Source organism: Agelaius tricolor, unplaced genomic scaffold, assembly GCF_023055355.1.
Source record: "Agelaius tricolor isolate 1412-34295 unplaced genomic scaffold, bAgeTri1.0.p SCAF_3, whole genome shotgun sequence".
In the NCBI taxonomy this organism is placed as follows: domain Eukaryota; kingdom Metazoa; phylum Chordata; class Aves; order Passeriformes; family Icteridae; genus Agelaius; species Agelaius tricolor.
The window spans coordinates 44273461-44301220 of NW_027269263.1; the positions used below are offsets into that span (position 1 = coordinate 44273461).

At 36.4% G+C, this 27760-nt stretch overlaps 1 protein-coding gene across 6 annotated transcripts in view; it reads left to right on the top strand.

Annotated features, from left to right (window-relative positions):
• The window catches only part of FOXP2 (forkhead box P2), a 406074-nt gene that overhangs the window by 97180 nt on the left and 281134 nt on the right, over positions 1-27760 (top strand). For all 6 annotated transcript variants that reach the window (XM_071423678.1, XM_071423677.1, XM_071423679.1 and 3 more), the window contains exon 3: positions 22808-22891. The gene's annotated coding sequence lies outside the window, so the exon portion shown is untranslated. The remainder of the gene's footprint in view (positions 1-22807; positions 22892-27760) is intronic.

A 27760-nucleotide genomic window follows, 5' to 3' on the forward strand; every position in this document is an offset into this window, starting at 1 on the left:
AATTGGCTACCGATGGCTAAAAAAGTGGATTGAACTTTTGTGTAGTTAAAAAGGAGATCATATTAAAGGCAATGATAAGTGGAGTGTGAGACAGGCCCTGTCTGCCATATAGGTGTAGTTAAAGGTGAATATATGGACAGGTGAGTTAGCACCTTTGGGGGTTGAAGGTTTATAGAGACATAGCTTTAAAATGCAGCTTAACAGGGGGAGTGTTACAGGGCCAGGCAAGGTTTAATCCTGAAAAAGGCATCAGGCAGGGAGAAACTGTTCTGCATTGGAAAAGTTTAGATTGCTCTTCCACAAATACTGTCTGATTGGCTACAAGCAGCTAACACCAAACATTGCACCAGTGTTTTGAGGTGGGTGTATAATTAGATGTGGATGTGTGCCCTCAGTGTAGATGGTTTTATCAGATTTTTTTTTTGCCCAGCATTTTTCTGGAAATCATAGAGTTCTAGAGTAGCTTGCAACTCTATAATCTGTAACATTAGGGAGTAATTACCACTATCTGTTTTATTCTGTTTCTCTAGTCTTAAAATAGGACCTCCTAGTAATACCTCAGAATAAGTATCACAAAAAAAGTCTGTTTAGTCTTCATTTTTAATTTTTTTTCTTTTAAAAATGTTTTTAGTTGCTAATTTTTTTTCTCTATGTATTGATACACTTGAAAATACTTTTACATCATTAGTCTTTCTCTTTAGCTCTGTTTTCCCCATCAGAAAAAACTATACTGACTTTTCCATCCTCACTTTCCTTTATTCCCTTTGAAGAGAAGCTGTCATTTGGATGAGAAATGATCTGTGCCATCAGTCAGTTTTCAGTTGTCTTTTTTTCTGTCTTCAGTAAAGAACCACTTTTTTGTTAACTTTACTAATTCTGCAGTATCTTTTTTGCCTTATTTTCACAGATCTCTGATCTGATCAGTCTTCAAGATCCCTTAAAATAATGGTACATAATTTTGCCATACAATCTATATTCCTTTACTCCTAAGAAGAGCAGTTCTGTTGGCAATAGGCCCTACTATCCCCATGTTATTTTGTGGGCTAGCTCTTTGAATATCTTGTTTTCCTGTAAAGTTTCAAAAGTAAATTTAAATACTTTAAATTCAATTTGAAGTTTTTATGGATTATTGCAATAACTCTTCTCTAGCTGTTTGTAGTTATATATGTTCTCTGTATAATAATTTTAAATTAAATAGCTTGGATTTAAAGAAAAGCCCAATCTAAGATACTTAAGCACACCTGTATGTTGTGTATTTAAAACTGATTTAAAAATCTTCATACTCTTAGAAGACTGTCAAACAAATTGCCATTCTGAGGTAAAGTTATATGTCAGTGCATGCAGTGTGCCATGCTGAAGTTATGCTGAGAGTGATTAATGTGTTGGGGAAAGCAGACATTTTTGAAGAGTTGTGTAAAGCTGTAAATATGTTATTTTGTTCTTTACCAGACATTATTTGAAAAGCTGACATCTGTGTTTTTAATGTGTTTGGTTAGACTCTAGTGGTATTTCATGTCCTGATTAATTGAACCAACTTAGTCGGGATGTGCTGCAGGTATGTAAAGATTAAGACTGGAGATTTAACCCAAAATTTTACAGGAGGCATTTTCAGTCAGATAATGTCCTAAGTTAAACTGACAAAGCATTACTGCTTACCCAAACACATTTTCTTTTGTACCAGATACGAGTTTTTAATGCAAATGAAAAACACATATTAACTGGTTTGGTGCTAAGTACCAGAACATCTGTTTAATTAACTGAGTTATCAGATGTGTGTAGAAGAGCTGAATTTTTAATATTTCTGCTTTTATGGGGCTCTTTGACAGGGAGGACATATACTAATGGATGCTGGAATATTGCAACTGTGTGTTGATGCAGGACTACTAAATAAAATCCACAATCAGACCAGGAAGCTGGGTGTTTGTAACTGCTGGGCATCCTGTCATCAAACACAGGCAGTGTAAATTCTCATTTTTCCTCCTTTCTTCTGTACTGCCTTTGCAACTTGTTGGAAAGTCTTCTAAAAGTGGCATTGATAGAGTCTTCACTAGAATAAAGTTTGCTATGCTTTACTATGTGCAGTTCTGGGGTGCAGCTATGAGCAGCGCTGCTGATGATATGTTGAGATGGCCCAGCAGAGAATAAAACAGAAGTTCATACTATCAGAGATAATAAGCAGATGGTTTTCTGTGCTGGAAGCAGTAAACACATTGCTTGTTAGGTGAAGATCATTTTCTGTGGGTTTTTCTTTTTTTTTTTTTGTAATGAAGATGCCACAGGACAGAAACGTAAAGATCAAAAGTCTCATATTAGCAGAGATGTGAAGGAAGTATTTTATTGCCTTCACAACTTCTTAAAAGAAAACACAACTTCAGTAGTTTTCATTACCAAGTGTCTATTTACAAGGAAAAATAGTGTATTTCATAGCCTAATTCTGGATATCTACACCAGCAGTCTGCTATATTTAAAATCTGTCCCAAGTCCCTGGAGAGAGGTGGCATCCTTCAGCAAGCACTTCAGACAGCTGTAGGCTTCTGTGGTCAGTCTCTTCAATCCCTGTAGAAACATCTTTTTCTGTCCCTTCTCTGACTGTTTAGAGGCTTCTGTTCCATAATGTCATTTGGAGATACAAACTGGGCTGAGCTGCTAGTGTCACTTCCAGTCAGATGTCATTTTAAACTGGGCTGGTGATGCTAGTTCATGCTGATCAATACTCTTAGGTAGACCTGGTCCTTCGAATATCACGAAAAGATTTGGAAAACAGCTTTCATATTGTGAATTCAGCATTATTTTAGCTGTGATGGGACTATTGCTTGAGAATCAGCCCTTGGCATTTTTTGTAAACTTGGCCAACAAAATATTTCATTTACAGTTTTGAGGAAGGAATTTTCCATAAAATTTATAGAAATTCCCACTGGCTGTACTTGGATGACAGCAGGAAACAATGTGTAGAACTAAACCGCTATCCCCAGTGCCCGAGGACATAGAGACCTTTTTGTAGTATTTTTATCAGATACTGGGGTCTTAAATACCTAAGTACAAGTATTTCAGATGTGTCAACTTATAATTTCTATTTAAATTTTGTATTTATTCCAAAAAAAAGAATATTTATGGATATAGCACATATGTCCATAAATATTCTTCTGTGTGGTACTTTGGTAGTGTTGAATGGTGAAACTAATTCTTACTGCAAAAAGAGTCTCTCTATACTAAGAGCCTAAACAATTTTCCAGGTTTTGGTGGCAGTTAAGCTTTTTTTTTTTTTTTTTCTTTTTTCATCATAATTAATATTCTTAGTGTGTAAATGGGCACCAAATCTAATACCCTGCTGAGACTGAACCCTTGTATCTTATGTATTTTGGCCTTTGATTGTATTTGTGCTGCTTATTACATTTACAAAGGACCAAAGCAAGTGTAATGTAATTAGCACTGTTTGAATTGCACTATCAAGTAATGGAGTGATTCTAGAATCTGAATTTTCAGTGTAATTTACATAAATTTTGAATTGCTATCACAATTGTGACATATTGATAAATAATGTTTGTGTTTATGAACTGTGGATATATAATTATGGTAAATGGAAGACTTTAGTTTGCCTGTCTTTATTAAAATATGTAAAATGTTAAATAACAGTAGGTAAGCACCAGAATTCTTAAAAAAAGCTTTAAAATGATAACAGAAATTTTTTTTTTCATTTCATGTCAATAAGGGTTCTTGGTGTAAGGTCCAGCACAATTCTCTGAGCAGAACTACCTTCCAGGCCCTGGCACCATCAACTGCCTTCCTTCCAACACCTTTCTGTATTTTTTTCTTCACTACAGTGCTCCAATGTGATTTATTGCCCTTTTCCTAACTGCTCTCTATATTGTGCACAGTGTATCTCAGTATTTATACAATTTCCCTTCTATTTTCATATCCTGCATGCTCATACTGTACAATAAGGAGATAATTGAACTCATGTTGCACCACGTTTTATGTGCAGCTTTTTCTAAATGCTTTGTGTGCCTCTTCTGTTGAGATAAGTCTCAATTTTCTTCCTCCCTAATGACTACATTGAGGATTTGCTAAGAGTGCAGTGACAATGTGTGTGAAAGAGCTCTCAGTAACTGACTGATGACACTTCAGCAGCTAATTGCTCATATAATTTTACTTCATGAAATGGTTCATACACCTGTTTTGCTTAGTACATAACTTTGGAAATCTACGTGGTAAGTGAAGCCTTGCCAAAATGTATGAGCTATATTCCAAGCCTCACAAACATAATTGGAAATTCTAAGGCTCTGCTCTGAATTATTTCTTTTTCTCCCACTGAAAACTCTACCAATAGTAGACATTACTGACAGAATGTGTTTGTGAAATTTCTTAAGTTTTTACATTTTTTTTTTCATTTGTCATTCTGAAAGGTAGTTTTTGCTTTCAGTGAAAATGACGGATGTAATTGCTTTCTAAAAAATCATCTGATTATTGTGAAATTCTGAAGAATTAAGAAATATGTTTGGTTCAGTTTTTGAAAGGAAACTAAGAGCCACTGGGATAAGTAACTTCATGAGAGAAGAAATGAAAGGACAAGGCAAAAAATAGTCACTCTAGTGACTTTCAAAGTCCATGCAGAGTGATAGACCCAGAAATAAAGCACATCACAAAAAAAAAATAAAAAGTGAACCTTAAAGCTGGTGTAATTAAAGTTGTTGCTTGAAGCTGTAGTGATCTGGAAAACCTGAGTTTTGATGCCTATACTAATGATGCATCGAAATGCCTAAACAAATGTTGTGTGAAACATACAGTGAAACAAAATGGTCTTTGAGCAAAGCAGCTCTAAAGATTCTGCCAATTTCTGTATCAATGTATCGTGTAACCTCCAGAAATTCATCTGGCTTCTCCCTGAATGTTCTGTTAGTTTCTTCCATGTCAGTCCTCTCCTTCCTCCACCACAGTAGCTTGCAGATTTTGAAGTTTCTCATTTTACTCCGTGGGTACAGGCAGAGCGGTAGGTGCCCTGTAAGAGGTGATGTGGACATACAGAGAAAGTGTTAATGGTAGTAACTTGAAACCTGTAATTCTTTGAAAACCATTGAAAATTTGAGAACTTTCAAAAACTGAAAGGAGTTTGTTCTGGCACAAAAGCTGTGAAGGAAGAAAACTGAAGTTTAGGAAGTGTCCAACCAACATGCTTTTCAGTAGTGCCATTTTGAGTGTGAAATTCTTAAGGAGTTCTCCTGTGTCCAGATGAGGAGGCTGTTTTGTAATGGGCTGAAGGAAATGTGATCATATTACTGTATTTATTGAAGCTTGTATGAGACAGACTGTAGCAGAGATTTAAGTGAGCTAAAATAGATGAGGTATGTTTGTGTCTCTCTCCTCTCCTGTCCCTTCCCTTCTTCCTCTCTGAGCTTTCTCCTCCCTGCTCCTTCCTTCCCTTTCTTTTTTGCCAGCATACAAAGACCATATTGGGGTAAGAATGTCAGAAGTCCTTTTAACATTTCTAGACAGTATAATCTAATAGATTTTTTTGCAACATCCCAAGTAAAATTACTGAATTCCATCAAGTTATTGAGTATCTCAATACTCCCTGTAGTGAAATACAAAGGCTTCTGTCTTGCCAGTGAATTCACTACAACAATTAGTGGGTCTTTTCCTGCTTATGTGCTTCAATTGTATTTCCTGCTAGGAAAAATAGGTAGTGCTTTCATTCTTGTCCAGTATTTCCTTTAAGAGACACCTGAATATATGTAGCAATATTTTTTCACACATGTAATTCTTTATTTTGTGTTGCTCTCTTCATTGAGGACTCAAAGTAAATAGGAGTTTCAATATGTTTAGTAGAACAGGCAGCACACTTTAATAATGCATATTTTCCCTTTTCAATATGGAATGGAGCACAATTAATGAAAAGTAAAAGATCTTTGGACATGAAACTTTTTATGAAACAATATTGTATTATTTGTCCACATTCTGATTGTATTACATATCTGTCCTTTCTCTATGCTAATATTCAGAATAAATTTGTGTAATTTTCTGTATTGCCCTCAGTAAGGAAGGGTTCTCTTGAACCATTAAGGTAAATTTTTTACTACCATAATTATAATGTCATATTTTTCTTTGCCATTCCTTTAACAATTATTTAAAATCATAGCTGGATTTAATTTACATAACCCTATTTTTATTGCCAGAAATTCTGTAGCAGTTTTCATGAACCTGTGAGGAAGAAGTACGTCCTGAACCTTGACACTGATTTCTCTGAAGTCAAGAACAGTCATGATTAGAAGTAGATCTAATCTAAGTAGATCTAAAATCTAATTTTTAGATTCATAAATGTTACTTTCCTTCAAAGTATGTTAAATTTTATACTAGATTCCTTTCAAATATGGATTTAGGAAATTCTGGTGTGGTTGCCAGCTTTTCATGTACAGACATTGGTTTTCCAGTAGATTGTCCTCTGGTCTTCATGTAAGGCATACATATTTTTATGCATAGGGCTTAATGTTACTCCTAAATGTCTTTGTATGAGTAAAACTAAGAAGGGTTTATCCAACACTTATATTCAGCCTAATCTGATCATGTTAAAAATAAGTATGCCTGCTTTTTGAGAAGTCTCATTTTTATAGAGTTAAAACTGAATATAACACATTACTTTTTAAATGTTCTTACTGATCCCATTATTTTTTCTGTGCATTTTACAAATAGGATGTGATGTTTTGAGTATGCTTCAGGCTTCAGTAGTTTGTATAATGTTCTATTTTCTGCAGCAAAAGCATGTCAAGGTGATCTCTGTGGGTGGTTAATATTTTCTGGAGTTTATTCTTCAACCATGAAAATATGCAAAAGTGAAGAGCTTGATGGTATGTCATATGTTCAGGTATAATATATATATATATATTTATATTTATATGTATTTAAATTTTATCATCATTAAAAATAACAGAGAAAACCCTACAAGTGTAGTAGCAAATACTGTTTGTTCATGGATGAATGCAGCATTTGTCACTCCTGACTTGTGTTTGTGGTTATGCTGGTGAGCAGTTCTTGCAATAGTTTAAATTGTAGGGTAAGAGTGTTGTATAAATTGAATATTTTAAAACATAATGCTCAAGATCACAGGAAATCATAGAATATGGGAAAATGTAAAAATTACAGAATGTTTGCATTTTAGCAGAAATTGTCTTGATTTGTTTGACAGGTTTTAGTTGTTCTTTTTTCTATATTTTCAAATAAAAGCGCTTTTAAAAACAATTATAGAAAGCAACAATAACATCTCTGTAAAAGAAATGTATGAATATTGTAAAAGTATTTCAATAGGGAAGGATTATTATAAATCTGATTGTTAAAGAACTGAAACAGGTAAAAGTTGAATGTAAGTACTGCTCACTATGCTTTTAGTATTGTTACATAGTAACAAGAAAAACTGGAAGGGAAAATATCAAATATATCCATATAAATAAAATGCAATTGATTTATAAAAAGATGATGTCTAAAAAGCTAATGAGGATTTCAATTAAATACATCTTTTTTTTTTTCTTTCAAGACTAAAGTGAACATATAAGGAAATTAACTCTTACTAAGAAATAATGATGTGCATTTTGATTGCTGGCTGATACCATGTTTTATTATTGCTTCTGTCTTTCTTCTGGTTTTGTTTACTTAAGCCTCTGTCTCTGGGAAGTTGTGTTTCTGCTGTCTGTATAGCACATAGGAAAAGTGGGTCTTTAGTTTTAAATGGGAACTCTCTCATATGTGCCTTACTAAGATTATCTTCTCTGATACAATGTAATGATCCAAAATGTATCTGCAGAAGAGATATTTTCACATTTCCCTTGCCAATCTTGGCAGTTTGATTTACCTCAGTAAAAGGCATCAAAAAACACATTTGGAGTGACTCCAAACTCAGGGTCTTGGTTGTTGATGAGAAATTTGTTCTTTTGGAGCTTGAGCAATGTATAGGATCTGTGATTCTCTTAGTGCACACCTCAGGGCATCAAAAGGAATACCATACTAATGTTCTCCAGCAAGAAGCGAAGCAAAGCAAGATCTTTACTGGGCCAGAAGAGTTAATTGGGCTCTAAAATAGCTGCAAATACATCAAAACCAGAGACTATGTTCAACTTTCTGGTGCTTATCTATGAGAACGTGGCCTTTTTAAGGACACAGTTCTCAGAACCAGTAAGAGGAAGCTGAGGAAGACATCCACCTTTATTTTCTTTTTTTTTGGGAGGCGTGATTCTCTGCACAGCCCTTTGACTTCTCAAGGCTGCAGGACAACTACTGCTACAACTACTGTTTAGATACCTAGTGTATCTTAAAATAGGTTAATATTAATTGTTCTTTTCTCATTCCTTCTTCATACCATAGGCAGAATAGGAAATTTGCTTTGCTCCTGCCTACCCAGCAGTTCTAGTGATACAACTCTAGGAAGAGTTGGAAGAGGTGTTTGTAGTCTTATGTTGCTAATCCCATAATGACAATAGTCCTTGTTCCTTACACATATTTACCTTTCATAGAATCATAGCTCTTACTGCTACTCTTTGGTCTGCCATGGGGAAAAGTTGTTGTAATAACACAGGGAATGCTACAGGGGTCCACAAAAGAAATACCTTCATGTAAAAGAGCAAAAGATGTTGGTGTTACAGAAAATGTTACAGTCGGGCTGTGTTCTTAAGGTGAAGCCAGGTGATCTGTGCCTGGTGGGAGGCAGCAGCCGCTTGACTCCCCATGGCTGAAATGGATAGGTGACCTTTCTCTGTTACTGAAGTTGATAAACATATTTTAAAAAGAAGCCAAGTTTTGCTTTCAACAGGAATTTGATCATCCCATCTAGTTTGAGTTACTTTATTAATCTGGTGTGCTGGTGTTGTCATATTTTGTTAGCCATGATGAAAATTTTTATAGTTAGAGGTTTCATTTTTGTGAGAAGATTGCAGATACCTGTTACTGAGAGGAGCCCCATCCTGCTCTCTCTGATAGTGGTGAATTTCTCCTGCTCCCCAATCCCATCTACGTGTCCTGGGGGTAAAGGTCTCATTGAAGACTCATCCTGAGTTCCTGTTGGAGTGCACTGCCCAGAAGGCACATGTAGAATATTCTGGTGGAAAACATGTTTTCAAAAATTCTAATTACACTAGATTAGTTGCTTCTCTTTGTGTTACAGCAACTGTATTATTTCTTCTAACTTACAGTAAGTTGGTTTGTTGCATCATCTCCATATATCTTTCAGTTGCCTCCTGTTCAGAGAGAGGTTCCATAATACATCTGATGATGATGGGTACTTCAATGATCAGCAAAATATTTCTGTCATGAACAGCATGATGGCAGCTGCAGATTTTTGTCAGTATATTATTTGATTGCTTTTCTAATTGCAGAATTGTAATGGCAGTTAGAAATGGAAAACGTTGTGAGTCATAACTGCAAAAGTCATCTCAGAAATTCCTGTTTGCAAACATTTCTGACTTGTGTTAGGGTTTGTAAAATTTGGGTGCATAAACATGCTTTAGAATTCAGTAAATATGATTTACACTAAAGTTACTGATCTGTGAATGGCATTGAGTAGTCCATTAGCTGTATTTGCCATCCAAGGTTTTTATACTATTTGCAGCTGGTGGGTATTTCTATTCCATCAAAGCAGTGATGATAAAGTAGGGTGAAGAAATATGAAAAAAGTAGAAAATATATATTCCACTTGGATGAAAATTTTTTAGGGAAGGGTGTTAAATAATTGTTTATACCTGATATCTCTGGAAATTTTGGAATTGATAACTTAGCTGTTAAATGAAACAGCAGTACTGTACTTTCTCTTCCACCTAAATTACTCAAACAATTCAGGTCCTCTGTTGCTTTGTTATTTTCTTCACATATAACATACAGGTGTAGAACACTAAACTTAAACTTTTGTTGGAATTAACAGTTAATAACAGCCAAAGTCCTTCTATTTTACATTCTGGTGATTGAAAGAAAAGAAACAGAATTTGCCATTGGAATTTGGTCAGAGTTTATTGACTTCAGCAATGAAAGAGATGAAAATATCTTGCAAATATATATGTGTTTCGCTGTGTGTCAGTGAACTCTGTTCCAATACCTGTCTGGCCCATGAAAAAACAAAGTTGGAATTATCAAATAAATTTGTGTGTTTGCTTTTCAATTATTAATAATGAGTATTAGCATGTATTTTATATTAATTTGTTTGGCTAAAGTTTAATAAATCATATGGAGAGTTTGGCAGCAGGAAGGTGGTTTATAAATTCATTCTAAAAGGAAATGAGATGCAAAAAGAGCAAGGTAAGTATGGAATTCCATGGCTAAACATTAGAAGAGCTTCCAAATGTAAGGATTTACTTGACCAGATTTAGATGTTGCTATAATTGCCCACTACTGAAGCCGTGCAAAAAGAATGTAAAACGTGGCGATGGTAGCCCAGTAGCTTTATACTTGACAGGGTGGGCTTTATTATGTGTCCTGCAAATCTGAGATAACCTGAGAGGTCATCTGTCAGATATGACACAGGAGACCTGCACCCTTCTGAAGTGACAGCTGCCGACCAGATGGGATTACCTTGGACACTCTGTGGCAACTCTCTAGAGCCTGACATGTTTGAGGAGTTAGCAAGAGAAGAGATTTTTTATTCTTTGCAATATAAGACTCATAGAAAGTACTTTGAATAAATGAGGGGGCAGATATTGTTTGTTTATCTCAGGCAAAGAGTTTTATTACAATCAGTAGAGTCAATAGAATGCTGAGTCAGAGAAGTTGAAAAGTTCCCAGTTTTATATTTATTTCTCCTAATAGCATATCTACTGAAAAGTGTGCAGTCAGGGTGGAGTCATAGATATGACAGCATTGAATGAATTCCAGCTGTAGAATCCATAAATAAAGGAATTTCAAAAGTGCTCAGTTCTGGTTTTAAATCTGTTCTGCTGAAATCAATGGGAATTTTGCTATTGAAGGGTAGCCTAGTTACATCAGTCCTGAGCTACCCTGAAATTTTTTTCCATGTAGTCACATTTCTGAAAGGACCTCTTACAGTATAGTGTTTAATGGTAACATCACATGAAATTAAATTTATTTTTTGTATTTCACTGAAAAGTTTCAATTGCTTTAAACCAAGGACAGCTTAAATTTCCCCCAGGCAATACACAACACAAGGCCTTTCTAAGACTGCTGGCAGGCAGTTTTCAAAAGGGTCCTTTTTGTATTATAGTTCAGGGCAGCAGGATCATTTTTAAATAAATGCTTCTTGACATCAGTAATCCATGACTTTAATCTCTTTGAGTTTACCTTTGACACCAACATATTTGTGCTTGTTTTCACACACATTTTAACAATTCCTCTGTTTATTCTTTCATTATTCCCATTATTTTTTGTCTTCTTCTCCTTCATCTGTGTTTCGTTAGGTTTTCCTCTCTTCTGCTTTCATTACTTAACTCTTCAGCTGCTTGTGTTTATCCTGTTAATCAATGCACAAGACTCAGGAAAAGAGACAGGTGGAAGAGCTACTGCTGAGTAACCTCTGAAGTGCGTGTGCTGTGGTGTGACAGATCATCTGAGGCCATTCAATATCAACTTACTTGATCTTTTTAATTTACTGGAATTATACATTTTTCCTTGTGCTTACATGGTCACATGTGCAGTCAGAGCTCTCCCAGTGTAGTTAAAATTTACAACCCACAACACCCAGAAGTGACACACTTCTCTGCCAGTTCTTTGACTTGTTATTTTCTTCTTTTCCCCTTCCACCAGCACATATCCTGGATTTCACAGCTTGCTCCTACTGTCCTCTTGCTTATGGCACTTGACTTCTGTTACCATTTATCATGTTTTCCTTTCAGTTTGAACAGACATATTTCCCATTTCATTTGCTAAATTTGCTTGTGGAGCAAGAAAAGTCTGTTTCTTTTACTAAAAGGGCTTATTGTACGTATCAATTGTTTGTTGCAATGGGATTAAAATAAATTCTGTGTAACCTAGTCTTTTTTGGAGAAAAGTTTCAGCAATTGTGGCAATATTTGAGTTCATTACAGAAACAAGTCGTGAACATGTAATTTCTGACCTGTTTGATTTGGAAGTTTCAAAAATCTTTTTTCTTGGGATGCTGTTATATACATTGCACTACAGGAAACACTTTTGAAGCATGTTACATTGTGGACCATATATATCTCAGTGGAAAATTTTATGCTAAATTGCATTTTCTTAATTTCACAGTTTAGGGCTATCAGTTTCCAGAATAAATGCATTAAGTTTTCACAATGTTATAGTACATGAATGTCCTTCAAAGCATTAACAAAATGTCCAGTGCTGTGATTCTGTGGGGTCAGTAGGTCAGTGTTGGGCTGGCTGTGGCCAGCTGCTTGCATGTTTTCCTCTTCAATAGGACAGGAGGGAGAAAATAGGATGGCAAAAAGTCCATGGGTTATGATTAAGACATGGGAAATTGCTTACCAGTTACTGTTACAGGCAAAACAGGTCTGACCTAGGAAAAATTGATCCAATTTATTTCCAATTAAAATATATTTTGGTAGTGAGAAATAATGAAAGCATCACTTTCTTCAGGCAGCACCAGGTCACCTTCCTGCTCACTGACCTTCACTGGTGTTCTCAGGCTGTTTCTCACACTTTCCCCCACCAATCCTCTGCCTGTGTGTTGGTTTTGCCCTTTCCTAGGCCTCTTCTAGCTGAGGCACTCGGCTGTGGTGGGTGGCTTGGAGTGGCTGGAAGCAGACATGTCTCTGACAGAAATTTCCACAGGATACTATAAAGTCAATTGTCTTAAATTAAAATTTGTTGACTCTGCATTAGCCAAAGCAACTGAAATTCCCAGCAAAAGTAATGACATGGTATCTTTTTGAAGTAAAGTTCTTATCTGCCTGGACTGTCTTACCCTATGCATTTCAATCATCCCTCTTTAAGATAAAATATATGTTAATATTTTGGAAAGAAAAGCTACATAATTTAGCTTATCAATATTTTACTGTATTTATTTTATATTGAGTTTGTATGCCTGAAGCTGTTTGTAAGAGGGTAATTTTATTCATGTGAAATTGATGGGTTGAAGAAAGTCACAAGATAAGCATAAAAATAATAAATGTCCAAGATAATTTACTGCTTTTAAAATATAAAAGCTATCTACATTCCCATTATGTTTTGATTTGTATATGTCAGATAGAAGTTTTATGTTTCATGAGCAACGAGTACATCATACAGTGCAGGAGGCTGTTAAGAGAATTTTGTCATTTATTATGAAAGTTAATGCAGAAATGAGAACTAGTATAAATGCCTAAATTAACCTGAACCCATAATTTGTTAGAAAACTGCTGGGTTTTTTTCAATCTGGTAAAGGGATTGCACTCATTTGTAGACCCTTCATAGTTTTAGAGTGGTTTGGCTGGAAGGGACCTTGAAGATCCTCTAGTTCCAGGCTGCTACCATTGACAGGGACACCTATCCCTAGACCAAGTTCCTTTGAATATTTCCTGGAATAGGGCAGCCACAAATTCTCTGGGCAGCTTGATCCAGCGTCTCATCCCTCTTGCAGTAAAGAGTTTCTTCTTTATTTGTAATGTAAATCTGCCTTGTTTCAGTTTCAAGCCATTGCCTCTTGACCTATCACTACATAACCCTTGTTAAAAGTCCCTCTTCAGCTTTGCTTCTTTATGAACAAACACACTTTATTATCTTAGGAAATGAAATATTTGATCCCTCTTTCTTTGGCTTTCACCATTTGGTTTAAATCACTAGGGTAAGGTGTTTTGCTTCTTTAACAGTATTGTCCAAAAGGTAATTAAAAAATAATTGTAGAAGATACCTATATATTTAGTGTGAGATCAAGTGCAGAATCCTACTGAGTGTGAAGAGTTGTATTGAAGTTCTGCAGGTATGTGAGGCGGTTTCCAAAATTTGCAGGCAGCATCTGGATCCTGCATACATTCAAATTTCATAGAATTTATAGAATGAGTTCATAGAATGATAACAAGATTGTCCAACTACCATTCAGCACTAGCACTGTAACCCCTTAACCACTAAACCACATCACCCAGTGCCAGACCCAAATGTCCCCCCAGGTATGAGGAGTCAAGAACCTCCCTGGGCAACTTACTCCAGTGCCTGACCATCCCAACAGCTGCCTGAAATGAGGCTGTGGCCACGTGGGGATCAGCCTCTTCACCCAGGCAAGCAGCAACAGGACTAGGGGAAGTTGCCTCAAGCTGCACCAGGAGAGGTTCAGGTTGGACATCAGGAGGAATTTTTTCATGCAAAGGCTGTCCAGGATTTGTAATGAGAAGGGAAGTGATGAGGGACTCACCATCCCTGGAGGTGTTCAGGAAATGACCGGACATAGCACTTGGTGCTATGGTTTAGTTGTCACGGTGGTTTAGTTGGCACAGTAGTGTTTGGACAAAAGTTGGACATGGTGATCTTGGAGATCTCTTCTAACCTTAATAATGATTCTATGATATCCTTCTGGGAAATACTGCAAAGTGTCATTTATTCTTATTCCTAATATTCTCTCTTTTAAATTCTTAATTTTTAAATTTTTAGGGACCTATACCTATCTTTTTTTTTTTTTTTTTAATCCCATTCCCATGTTGCTTAGTTTCTTTTAGAGACTTTGGGTAAGAAAGCTTTTAAAATGATTTTTGGAAATACATGACTTACAAGGGGATCTCCATTGTCCTTGTTCTCAGTAACTTCTCAAAAAAACTGAGATAATCCAAAGCGTGTCTTCCATTTACATACTGGAATGTTAATTCCTAAACAACATGTCATTTATATTGACATGCACATAAACTTTATTGTAGTCTGTAGAAAGTTGTCTAGTGTGCACTCCATGTGTACTGATCTGGAGCTTTCTGGAGCTTCTCTAGATTTTTTAGGATTGATTTCATATTTGCCACCTTTGTTACATTTTAAGGCATTTTGAAGCAGGCATTTTTCTATTGTAAGTTCAGGAGTTTCATACTGAAGTCCCTTTAGAGTTGTTGATGGGATGGATACACTCCAGTCTAATAATAACCTGTTAGAGCTCAGTTTGTCTTTTTTTCTCATGGTCTCTAATTGCACTTCAGTTTAAGACAGATCCTCTCATGTATTTCTCTGAGGAGGACGTCTGGCCTAGTAACTTCTCCAGTCTTCTCTGGTGTGGATAAACCCCAGGTTTTTAGTGGCTCCTGCTTTCTGCCAGCCTCAGCAGAAGCCCCTTGATGGGTGTCTGTGGGAGGCTCCTCACCAAGCCTGATTCTGACCCGAGCCTTAGCCATCTCCACTGAGTGTGCTGTGGGCTGGGGCTGCCCCCAGCTGCCCCTTGGGCTGCTCTTCTCCCTGGCCAAGGGCAGCAAGGTCCTGCTCTGACCATGGACAGCCCCCACACCTTCTGGCCTTGCTCTTCTCCCTGGCCAAGGGCAGCAAGGTCCTGCTCTGACCATGGACAGCCCCCACACCTTCTGGCCTTGCTCTTCTCCCTGGCCAAGGGCAGCAAGGTCCTGCTCTGACCATGGACAGCCCCCACAGCTTCTGGCCTCCAGCCTGTAGGGAGCTGCTGGTCCTGCAGGCCTCTGACCCTGGACTGTGTTTTATGTTTAAGCCTTCCGAAGATTACAATACTTTCTGTTTTCCTTACTTGGACACAACTTGAAGCTTTTACAAGAATGCTTTTTTTTCTTTCTAATAGCCTCCTTCATCCCACTTGTTCATGACAGCTCCCTTCTCTGGATTTTTTCAGTCTTTTTTGGTAGGTTGTATGCATTTCTTTTGAGCTTGCAAAAGGTGTCTTTAATCAGTCTCTGTGCCACCTGTAAAAATGTGACTTTTGCAGCCGATTCTTTTTTCTTCCTTATAACAAGCTTACTCATTTTTATTCAGTGACCCTCTTTGAAATGGTGGTAGAGTTTTTTTGGCTTTTGTTGCCCCTTCAAGGGCATACATTCTAATCTACATCAAAGCAGTTATTGACTGTGGCTAGAAATTTGAGTCATACCCCTATATGTGATGTGCTTGTTCAGGACAGGCAGAAATATCCAACAGCCTAATATTTATCTGCCCCACTTCTAGGGACATTTTTCAGTGTTATGAAGCTGTTCTGTTTCCCAGGTGTCTTTGGGGGTTTGGTCCAGAGCATGGCTTATATTTATAGCCTATGTCTTTCTTGATGTCATCTGCCTTGGCCAGTGCTGAAAGGGAGTCTCTGGGTTGTTGAACATGAATGGACTGTTGACTGCCAGATGGATCTGGTAACCATGAGCACTCATTCTCTAATGAGTAAAAAGAAACCAAAAAAGAATCCTTGAGCTTGCCCGTGGAGGGATAGAATGTAAGAAAATAAAGATAGTGCAGAAGGTAGTCTCACTCTTGAGGAGTTGCAGCTGTACTAATCACCAAAGATTAGCAACAGGCCTGCCCTTAAAAGGCCACAGCTGTGTCCAATGAGATGAGGAGTGCTACAAATGGGTGGGGTTAGGTGAGATGAGAGCTGGAGTTTGTTGGCTGAGTTGTGGAGAAGGAGTGAGAGCTGCGAGGAGAGGTCCATGAGAAATCGCTGAAGGTATGGGAGCTTTGCAATAAGATGGTAACACTTGCCCAGTAATCTGAAGTGGTCCATATCAAAACACAGCATAGCTGAAGACTTGCTGTGCCTGCAAGGAGGACTGGCTTATGTGTAAAAATTTTCCTTCTGCAGGCCAATTTAGCTCTGAATAAGAAATCAAGAACCAATGATGGAGATGTGTGATTGGAATCTTCTGGAGAGACCTATCACTCAGCTCACCAGGCAGGGTCTCTGAGAAGAAATCAAGGACATAATTCTGTTCCAATTATGTTCTTTGTGAAAGACACAATTAATGAAGCCATGTAAAATTTTGGGTTTAGGACAGGGACCTCTGCAAGGATCCAGTCATCTTCCAGACATTTAGTTTGTGACAATTATCTGTAACTAACTGTGGTGCTCATATCAGTATTGAAGCAACTTCCTAAGCAATGTAAGCAGTTCTTAGCAGTTCTTGAGGTGCCCAAACTGAGGATGTGTTAGGGCTGTGGAAGCCTCAAGGAAGCTCTATGCTGATAAGGGGGTTACCTGCTGTTCAGCCAAAGAAGAAAACATACACTTTGAGTTGCTGCAAACAGTCAGTTAATGGAGATGACAGCAATTGGTGAGACAATTTATGTCTTTATTTTTATAGTGACATTTTTGTAAGGAGATTGAAGCTGCACAGGCGGATTATCTTGGAACTTTTTGTTTGCTTGTTTTGTGGGTTTTTTTTGTTTTTTTTTTTTTTTTCACCTCTTCATTTTTTTCTGCACAGTTTGGCTTATTTATCATAATGTTTTGTCTGTTTTCTTGTGGTCTTTAGGAGCTCAAGGAGTGTGTGTGTGTGTTAGGTTTCCTGTTCTGTGTTGTTTGTAGGTGTGGGCTTCACACAGTTTATTGTTTCTTTTTCTCCCTGAAAGTTGTAACTCTTTAATTATCTATGTTTGTTGTTGGTTTTGTTGAATTTTCAATATATTTATTTAGACAAGATTTTTGTTGGTGGGAAAGAAACAGGAGGATCTAGACTTCCACATGTAGATCCAGAATGATGGTATCATTGGAATAAACTGCTAAATGGCAGAACAACTAGAAAGTTGGGATTTAGGGATGGATGGATGCAAGCTCAGGCAGAAAAGAGGGGTGAGGGTTGCCCTTTATGTGTAGGAACAGTTGGAATGTATGGGACTTGTGTGAAGGTTTTGATTCAATAGAAGGGAAAAGATTTTCAGTCGAAAGATGATTATGCGATGGAAATGGTTGCTTAGGGAAGGAATCACCTTTCTTGAAAGTTTGGAGATGCATCTGTGTAATGTACAAAGTGACCCAGTCTGAATTCAGATGCTTTATGCAGCCGTGACTCGTCAACCACTCTGTGAGTGGGAGAGTCTGTGATATGGTGCATCATGGCAGGAGGGTCAGGTGATTTCAACATTGTCTTTGCAGGTCATAAATCTATACATATGTCTCCTTAAAGGAACAAACTATATATGTTAGACAACTCAGGATGATCACCCTATATGTGCACTTTTGAGATACTACTTTCTAAAGTTGTTCTACATTCCTATCTGATAGCATTTCTGAATCCTTTCCAATCACATCACAGGAGAAAAAGGGGGAAACACATCTTAATTCTGTAAGTAATTCACAAGACTGCAGTGCCATTGTGTTAGTGGTATTGTAGAACAAACTATTTAGGAATAGCTAATTGCTTTCATATTTTTGTTTATATTCTTCTCCCCCAATTAGTGTGGACTGTTGCAGTTTCTTATAATAAGAAAATTCAACAAATGGAAATTGGCTTTTCTCTGAGTTGTCTTAGAATAAATTATATGCTTTCAGAGGAAAGACAGACATGCCTGAGGATAAAGTAAGGTATGGTATCTGTGCACACTGGATAGAAATCTCTATAAATACGATATTGGTATCATGCATACTTAAAAGATTGGTGTCAACACAGGTTATCTATCATGTAGGGGCAAGTCAAGCAAGTTAGACCTGCCTCAGGGATGGTTTAGCCTATATATCCAACTACTCAGACAATGTTGCTGTGACTATTTTGGAAGAAAAGACTGAGGGATTATTTTTCCATCACTCCAGGCTTCCCATTCATTGGTATTGGCTCCATTTCCTCCATTGGGCTTTGATGGGTACAGGTGATTGGTGTCCTGTTAGTCTTATTAGGATAAGACCTAAGTGGAGCAACATCTCCCCCAGCCCTCTTCCCCAAGAGGAGTTTTATGCAACCTGTGCATCAGTTGCACAGTGGATGGAACACACTGGAAGTAGATGATGCATTTAGTCCATGTGGACATTTTTCTGTCACCGGGCAATTTCCAGGGCATTTAATATTAGATTTTTAATTATTTTTTGTAAATTTTATTAATATACTTGGTTTACTTCTTTGCACAGCTACATGTTTTATGGATTAATGGTGTATGGGTGTTTTGTATAGGAAATTCCATGTTGTAAAAGTTCAAGAATAATTTTTGTGATATAGAATATAATGTGAACCTTTATAAGTACATAGCATTGAAAAAATTGGAAAATACCTAGTTGGGGAAGCTTGACAGCTCAAGAATCATATAGGAATTGATTTATTTCTCTGTGCCGCATGAAAAAATATATGCTTCTCCCAGCTCCACAGAACTTTTACTTGGACCCACTGATAATGTAAGCCAGCCTTCATTTGTCTAAGTAGTAATGTAAAATAGTATGTAAAAATTAGCTGATGAGATCATGGTAGTATGAAGGTCTTTTCATTGGTTCATTTAACTTTGGACTGATTATAAACATAGCTACTAATGAATTTTGTGTGTTCTTGTTAATTATAATGACATTCAGTAGTGCTCATCTGGTTATGAGCTTCTGAGTATCTTTCTATCACAGAAATGTGAATTCCTGGAATCAGGACAAAAGGAGGTGTCTCTTTACTATTTGCAGTTCTGCAGTTTATATAATATTCTTCAAAAATCGTATTTTTTGTAGTTTAAATTAATGTGTTGAAGTAGTTTAAATATAATTAAAATACACAGTCTGCTAGGTAAATTTACATGTTTTCGTACTTTTAGAAGCTATATATTATAGATTGTAAGTGATGTATTTTCAAATAAATTTCAGGACCCATTGATGTAGTGCAATTTAAGACTTGTACAGAAGTCCTACTATGTATTAAGAGTTTTTTTTAATTGTGTGAGTCCTATATGATAGATAGTTGGAAGCTACAGATACCAGTGAATGAATGTTTATGTCTTTAAAATACTAAACAGTCTCTTCAGCAAGTCATTTTTGCTTTAGTGAAACCAGTGGTGATTTCGGCTCAATCAATCTGATTGAAAAAAAGCAATACCTAATATTAACAATAGATAGCCCTCAACCAGGTTCTAAAATTTTCTTGCATGCTTTGGTGAGTAGTGCTTCATCAGAATATTTTATATAGATACCCATTTCAATGCAGTTTGAACCATTTTTACTCTAGAAGAATTCTGAACAAGCAGGTCTTACCTGAAATAGTGACACATCATGGCAACTTGATCTATCAAACAGGAGACCTGCTTAAGTGCTGTAGTGCACTTTGGTGGGATTATTTACATTTTAAAAAATACCAAAGACCACCATTAAGGCAGGATAAAGAATAAAACCATGTTGTCTCAAATCAAAATATTATCTTGGAGGCAGTGTACAAACATATAAAAGGTAAACTTATCCTGATGATTTGTGATCTAAATGTGGAATAAGCTAAGAGGTGATGGCAGCAAGTAAATGAATGAGTTAAAGAAATAGCTTGCAGCACATGGGCGTTGTATTTATTTAAGTCAAGTTTCTAAGTCTTCATCCAGGAATGAATTTGACTTTCATTTTAATTAAGTATTCTAGGGATTTCTGACACAACTATGACAATTAACATTCTGTCAGGATGCTTTTAAAGCTTCGATTAACAAGGTGTGTGAATTTGTAAATTTTTAAGGCTCAGATGGAATTGTTAGATGTTGGAGAACGGGAAGATATCTCCGTAAGCCCTGTCAGTAGGGGATAGATAAACAATTAAAGCTCTACCTGCTGGGGCCCAAGGGATGGAATCTTCTAGCTCAGGTGGAAGGTAGAGAAATGTTAGTGTTAGACTGGAATAACTGGAATGATTCAGATCCAGGTTTTAGGATGCTAACAAAAATCAAAACAAATCAAAATTTATAACGGAAGTAATATTATTTTTTAGGAGTCTTCTGCCTTTGTCAGGTAAACCACACTGAAGTGTGGCATAAATGACACAAGTCAATAAATAAGATTCTAAAGATGAAAATTTGCATAGTTAAAAAGAGAATTGGTAGGCAAGACCTGATATCTGTCTGTGACCTGTCACACCTACTTTGTGCCATCCTCACCAATTTAAATATTTCTTATTGATTTCTGAACAAGTATAGAAATCCAGAAATAGACCAAATAAAATTGTGATTGTAGTTTTTTTTCATATTAAGACTAATTACCAAAAATACTACAATGAAAAATTTCTTCTGAAAAGGCTTTATCTCAACAAAATGGGTCATATTTTGGTACAGGATTTCATGTATAATAACTGACTGTCCTGGCTTTATTTCTGAGATGAAGACTGTGATGTTTGATATACTCCAAGCTAAGAGAACTGATAATTTGAAAGTATTTCGGTGTAATGGAGTATAGGAAAAAAAGAAATACAGAATATTCGCATTTGAGGCTTGCATATTGTCTGTCAACAAGATGTAATGTTGAAGAAGTAACTGTAATGTATATTTAGGTCTAGAATTCAGGTGCACAAGAAACTTCAAAGACAGAGGCATAGCTATTTAGAGGCAAAACTGCAGCCTTTTAATGGGAAATAGGTCAGTGAGATGAATGCTTTTCACTTGGTTGGTTGGACATTTACATTGTGGATCCACGGTGACCACGTGACCATCAAGCAAAGTTTCATTGACACATATTTTACTTTTCAAAAACTTTTAAGAATTGCCACCCACCTTCACTGCCTCATATTTGCCTTAGGTTTCTTACCTGTTTTTTAACATTTTCTTCTCTTTTTTGCTTTGTATTAAGCTCATAAGATATCCTTCTCATTTCCCAGTGCTGTCCTACTGTGCAGGGGTTTCATGTACTGTTTATTTCTCCAGCCTGTCATTCTTTGCTCTCCCTTCTTCACTTGCTCTACTACAGAGGCTGCCAGGTAGCTTTCAGTTTTCTAGGAACTTCGACCTTCCCAGCAGGTTTTGTTACACTCTACAAACAAAGGAAGCAGTTAGAACTGCAGCTCTTTTAAATGTCCAAACATCTTGTAACAAAGTGTGTATTAATAATGCCAGTTGGAACACAGATTTTTTTTTTTCTTAAACTGTGGGAAAGAAGTCTTTTCTTTAAAAAATTTTACATTCATTTTACTCTTCAGCCTGCTTCTGTCTGACCTTGTCAGCAAGAGAGAATTGCCAAGAGGCACCATCGAGAGGCTGGTAGGATCTACTTCAGAGGTAGCAGAGTTTCAGGCATTGAGTCCGTGTCTGTATTAGTAAACTAAACAATGCCTGAAAATATTTCCATGTCTCTGCCACAGTGAATGTCTTTGCAAACTAACATTGTTCCAGAAAATTCCCAGACATTTATTTGACCACCTCCATTAGACAATTTTTATGGAGCCCTTCTGTTTCAGAATATATGTGACTAGGCTACATAGGTGTAGAATTATTCTACATCCTACATAGATGGAGGATTATCTGTGCCAGTTGATTTCAGGAAAGAGAAATGTGCTGAGGCATAGGTGTAATATAAATGTTCTACAGACCTGCGTGTTCTTTATTTCTTCTGCCTTGTCCAACCTTCTCTCTTCATTGCAGTCTTCCAGTCTCAGCTTCAAAGCTGGTTGGTTTTTTTTTTCCCTTTTTGCTTGTCCTTTTGTCCTTCCTAGCACACATACAGATTTAAATTTTATTGGCATGCTGTCTCCCAGCTTCTGTCCCTTCCTTCAGATGACCCTGTGGACTTACTGGTAGTGATATTGTGTGCAGTTCTCTGCCTGAAACAAACTACTTCAGGGAAGCCTTTGTTTTGTTTGCCCTTGGTTACTACAATAATAAAAATAGAATAAAAACACAGGACTAGAATTTGAGTAATGCCTTAGCTGTCTCCTGCATGGAAGAAACTTGGTGAACAATTATATTTCTTTGTGGACTGCATTTAATCTTATTACTTGTTAAGAGAACAAATTAGAGGGAATGATTAAGCCAGATTCTATGTTGGTTTTATTAAGTGATTCTAAATAGCTGTAAACATTTCTCTCTGTTTTGTCAGGATTGTGGCACTAGAATTGATCTTGGACATCACTTCAGTTCAAGGTTGAAGTTAAAAGATCTTTTTGAGGCTTAGAAGAAGCAGGTGAGTACAAATCAATCATCACAAGTCAAAGAGAATTTTTTTTTGCAACTTCCTTTTGTCCCAGAATTGCAGTTCTTGCTTACCAATCCAAATTCAACTAGGTGGTGTCTGCCTTCCCTGATTCATTGAGATGTATGACTGCTTGTATTGGGACTAGATAGCAGACAATATCTGATTCATTTAGCATTTCCCTACATACCTTTTCATGAAAACAGGTGAAACCATGGTTCTGTCACCAAGGTCTCTGGAACTCTGGAGTTTACTTACACTGTACAGTTTCATTACATCAGCTGTATTAGGAGCATGATAATTAGGCTAATTTGTTTTGAAAACTGTTTTAGACTGTATCTCTTGTGAAAAATCAAGTTTTAAAAGGCAAATACATTATAATAAATAGTGAAGAATTCCTGAGTTTGGATATTCCTTGTTTCTTGAAACTAGGATGATCTTTATTCCTTTGGTAACCAGGAATGCCATGATGTCAAGGACATAGGATCAAGCCTTATTTCAGCTGCTGTGTGTGTTTACAGGCTGAACCTGCCTGGGACAGCACATTGTCAGTGGGTTCAGTGCCACTGGAGCCTTGGCATGCCTGCACTGAATACCTTGCTTTGCTCCAGACCTTCACAGCTGTCTTCAGTGCATCATGTACAAGTGGTTATCAGGTCTTTTTCACTTAGACTGGAAAAGGAGATCCTGAAGAAGTTAGTGTAAGATGAGAGCTTAGCAAGGCAGTCACATTTATTTTGGGGTTTTCATTATTGTTATTGCAACAAAAAAAAAAAAGTTGAGTGTTGCAGTTGTTCATATTCTACATTTCCTACCGAGGTATAAAATTTTTTGAGAATATTCCCAGAAGTTTTCAAATCCAAAGTTTTTAGGCAATATTTTAACATATAAATTGCAAAATATGGTCAATTGGGCCTGATACTACATTTTTATGATACAGATGTCAACAGGGTACAACAAACTTGCCAAAATAGTAACCAGACCAAATTCTTCTGCGTACACCAGGAATTAGAAAAAAATATGTAAATACAAATAATGTCATGTGTACCAACTGCTAAAGTATTACTAGATACTCTGATATACCTATATACTCCATAATATTGGTATATCCATCTTAATGTATTGATGAATCTGGAAGGAAAGAAAATACAGCTGTTCCACAGGAGTTAATGATTATGACAGTAATTAGTCCTGAAACTGTGTTTATAACAAGTTTTTTTGAAGTTTTACCCTCTCTGAGGAAGAACAGTCCTTTTTGACCTAGTTCAAAGTAGGGTAAAAGAAGGCTGTTCTGGTGTGTGTTTCACTGTGACTGTCTTCACTGGGTAGTAAGAAAGGAAAATTCCTTTATTCTGATTTAACTTCACCTTTTTCTAAGGAGTTAAGGCACTGGCTGGAAGGCTACAGTATGAATATGGTGAAGCCAGGAAAAGAAGAAAGGTTAGGTGTAGCAGTGTTGTAAGTCAAAGGATATACAGCATTATACAGGGAAACTGTAGATATTACTGCTATCATGTGCAAACCTTTACATGACTGTATGTTAGTATGTAGTAATATATTTATTTGCAAAACAGTGGGGTTTTCTTCATTATTCAGTAGAAAAAAAAGTGAGAAATATCAGATTCTTTGCTTTCTATGTAGCAATGGAAATATGGCTGGATTTCTGTGACATATTTATTTGTACTTGCCTAAATGGTGTAACTTGTATGTAGTTATGTTAGATAGTTTTTTGATAGTGTCAGTATTTTAGAAATCTGATAGAAGCTGGAGTTTGGTAGAAACTGTAGTTGAAATCTGTTGAGTCAGCAAGAGTGTTTTTGTTTTTAAAGGATATTTTCTCTGGAAGTTTACTATGTTCTGACAAATAATGGGCAAAATGCAGTGTAACTGAGTTGTGCAACTCTGGTATTTTGGCAGTATAATTTTATTGAATTCCAGTATGTCTGAAACTTAAAGCATATGAAAGAAAGTAACTGCTGTTCTGCTTCCCCCATTATTTTCTTCCATAATTTTAATATTCTATAAAAATGCTTTCTGTAAAGGAAGCCAAAATCTTTTTGGCCTTTTTAGTATTGGTCTCTACTTCTTGCAGTCCGTGAAAGTGGAGAAGGAATGTTTTTGCAGTCAATGAGGAAACAGTAATGAATTCTGAATGCTCGTTCTTCAGTATGGTATTTAGAATCAATAGTTTTTTTATGGCAGGATATGGTGTCTTTGAAATGATTGAAAACTGAGATTCAATTATAAATGTAGTGATAGATATGCATAAAAATAAAATTGCAATTATGAGTACATTTTTAATCAACAGGGCGAAGAAAATCTGGTTTTTAATCACTTAACTCTATCGGAATAAGTTTTAGAAAAACTGAGACAGTGCTCAGAGAAATGTGAAAGCAAAGAAAACGTGTTCTATTTTCTGACTGATGACTCAAATAGACAGTATTGAGACTGTTAGTGATGCATTTACATCTATGTTTTCTGAGTTACTTAGGCTTTGAAAAAAGCTAAATAAGTGCTGGTATTAATGATTATTAAATTGATCTAGCTCTTCTGTGTTGTCAGTTTGGAGAAGAGGTGACATTGTGCTCATTCCAGTTTATTTCTGGTACTACAGGAAACAAAAACTTGAAACATCACATCTCATGTGCATGTATATGCATGCATTTGGATACTATGAAATGTTTAGTCTATATGCATATGTTTATTTTGTAGAGGGCAAAGATAATTATACTGTTAGATTAGTACAGAAGACTATCTCATGAAGGTATCTAAGGACTCATTGCTGGTGACCATGTTGGTGACCAACATGTGAGAGATATGATGTTTTCCACTGCCTGCATAATGGACTGGCATGAACTTTGTTCACAAGGAAATCTAAACCTTTCACACGTCTGCTCAGAAGGCAAAGGAGTTTTAATACTTGTGTAAGTGAATGAAAGGAGGGTATACAGCATAATGCTGGAAGAGAAGGATGGTATCTGCTTTGCAAGAAGTAATTAGATGGGGTTTGATGGGCTTTGATGGGATATGGTTTCTAACAGGAAGCATCTGAAACATAAACAGTATTTTATGCTTTAATTGAATTGTATTAGAGCAGTGACCCTATTTATTTTAGAATTTTGAATTATCTTTCCAGGGTGATTCTGAGTAGCTATAAATTGGTGATTGGGGGGAACCTGAAGTCAACTTTTGTCAAAAAGTAGTGCACATTGATAGAATTGAATTTGACCTGGAAATATGAGGCAGTAAGTTTTTACTATGATTATACATAATGTCAAACTATGGATTTAAACTGGCCAGCTTTTCAATTCAACTAAACAATGAGTACAGTCCTAATGGTCTGATTTGCTGGGAAGAACACTGTTGAAATAATCTTGTTTTTCACAGCCCATATAAAACATGGACTTGCATCAGTTATTACAAAGTTTGTGCTTTGGGAGGTATTTTTGTGGCATCTAGGAGTGATGCTCCACATTTGTTGGAATTATTTGTTAATGATGCTGTCTTGAAAAAGGAGTTATTGCTTAAATACATTGACCGTTCTGTGGTTTCTAGCACAGAAATTTTTAAGGGAAAAATACTTGAAACCTGATGTGTTTTTTCAGCTGTATGAAATGAGGAGAAAATGGTGTGCATCTTAATTTTATGTTTCTTTTTCCTATGTGACATGAATGGGAGAGGTGAGAACTCTTAATTTTTAACTGAACTGAATTCAGGTTTCTAAATGTGGCCTGCTTGAGAACAGAGGACCATTACTGTAGTTGTCATGTAAAATGAAGTTGGAGTCTGAATCTCCTTTTTAGCTGTCAGCTTTATTAAGGAGCTACTGGTGTGTTGAACTAGGCACACACATTATATAAGCCGTGTGTGGTGGTGTCTGGGGGGAATTTTCTCTCTCTCCACTGCTGCTTTATTAGGTCCTGCTCACTCACTCTGTGTTGCCCTGCCTCACTGCAGCTTTCTGGCTGCAGCTCACAGCACTGGAGGTCTAATGTAGATTGACGCCTTTGCCAGAGGACTGATTGAAACTTGTGTCTCAGAGTTGCTAATGCTCACTCAACCATTTTATTGAAGATAAAGTAAATAAAATAGATTGCCATATGAGAATTCTCTGAAATCAAATGGAATAATTTGACAGGTTTAAGCCCATGAAAAAGCCTGAGCATTGAAACAGATGGGAATACTTTTTATGCACAATATACCAGGAAAAGGTGTCTACTGGCTTGCTGTTACACTGTTAATGGCTTTTACCAAAATTATAATTGTTGAAAATATCATTTCCATTGGTGTTTAAATTGTTACTTCTCTAAAACAGAGAGATTATTTTTAATATAAAAGTAATGGATATACTGATTTTAGTTTCGTATTGCTTCTGATAATTTGAGTGGTGATAGATAACCAGTCTCTTAAAATGTAATTTAAATAAATAAGAGTGAGTTCAGTATTTGAGAAAGTAATTCTGTGAAATGCAAAATAGGTTGTCACTTTATAGCTTTTTAGTAATCATTAAGTGACATAATTTTGAATATTACAGATAAAGTTGCTTAAAAAAAGCCCAAACATTTCTAAAAGTATAGCAATACAATACACAAGAACTATGAGGTGCTAAAGTTATTGTGACAAACTGCTCAGCATAATGGTCAACAAGTCCCAAATATTCTTCTCAACATTTTTATTTTATAAAGAATTTCTGTGCATGAGCATTGTAGTATGTCTCTGCTATTTTCAGAAAGAAGACAATACATAATAATATGTGTCTCAAGACACAATAGATGACATATAACTCTATTTTTATCTGGATGAAAATGAGTATTGGTCTTTTTAGTCACACCAATGGGCTCCTTCTTACTAGTTGGGCCA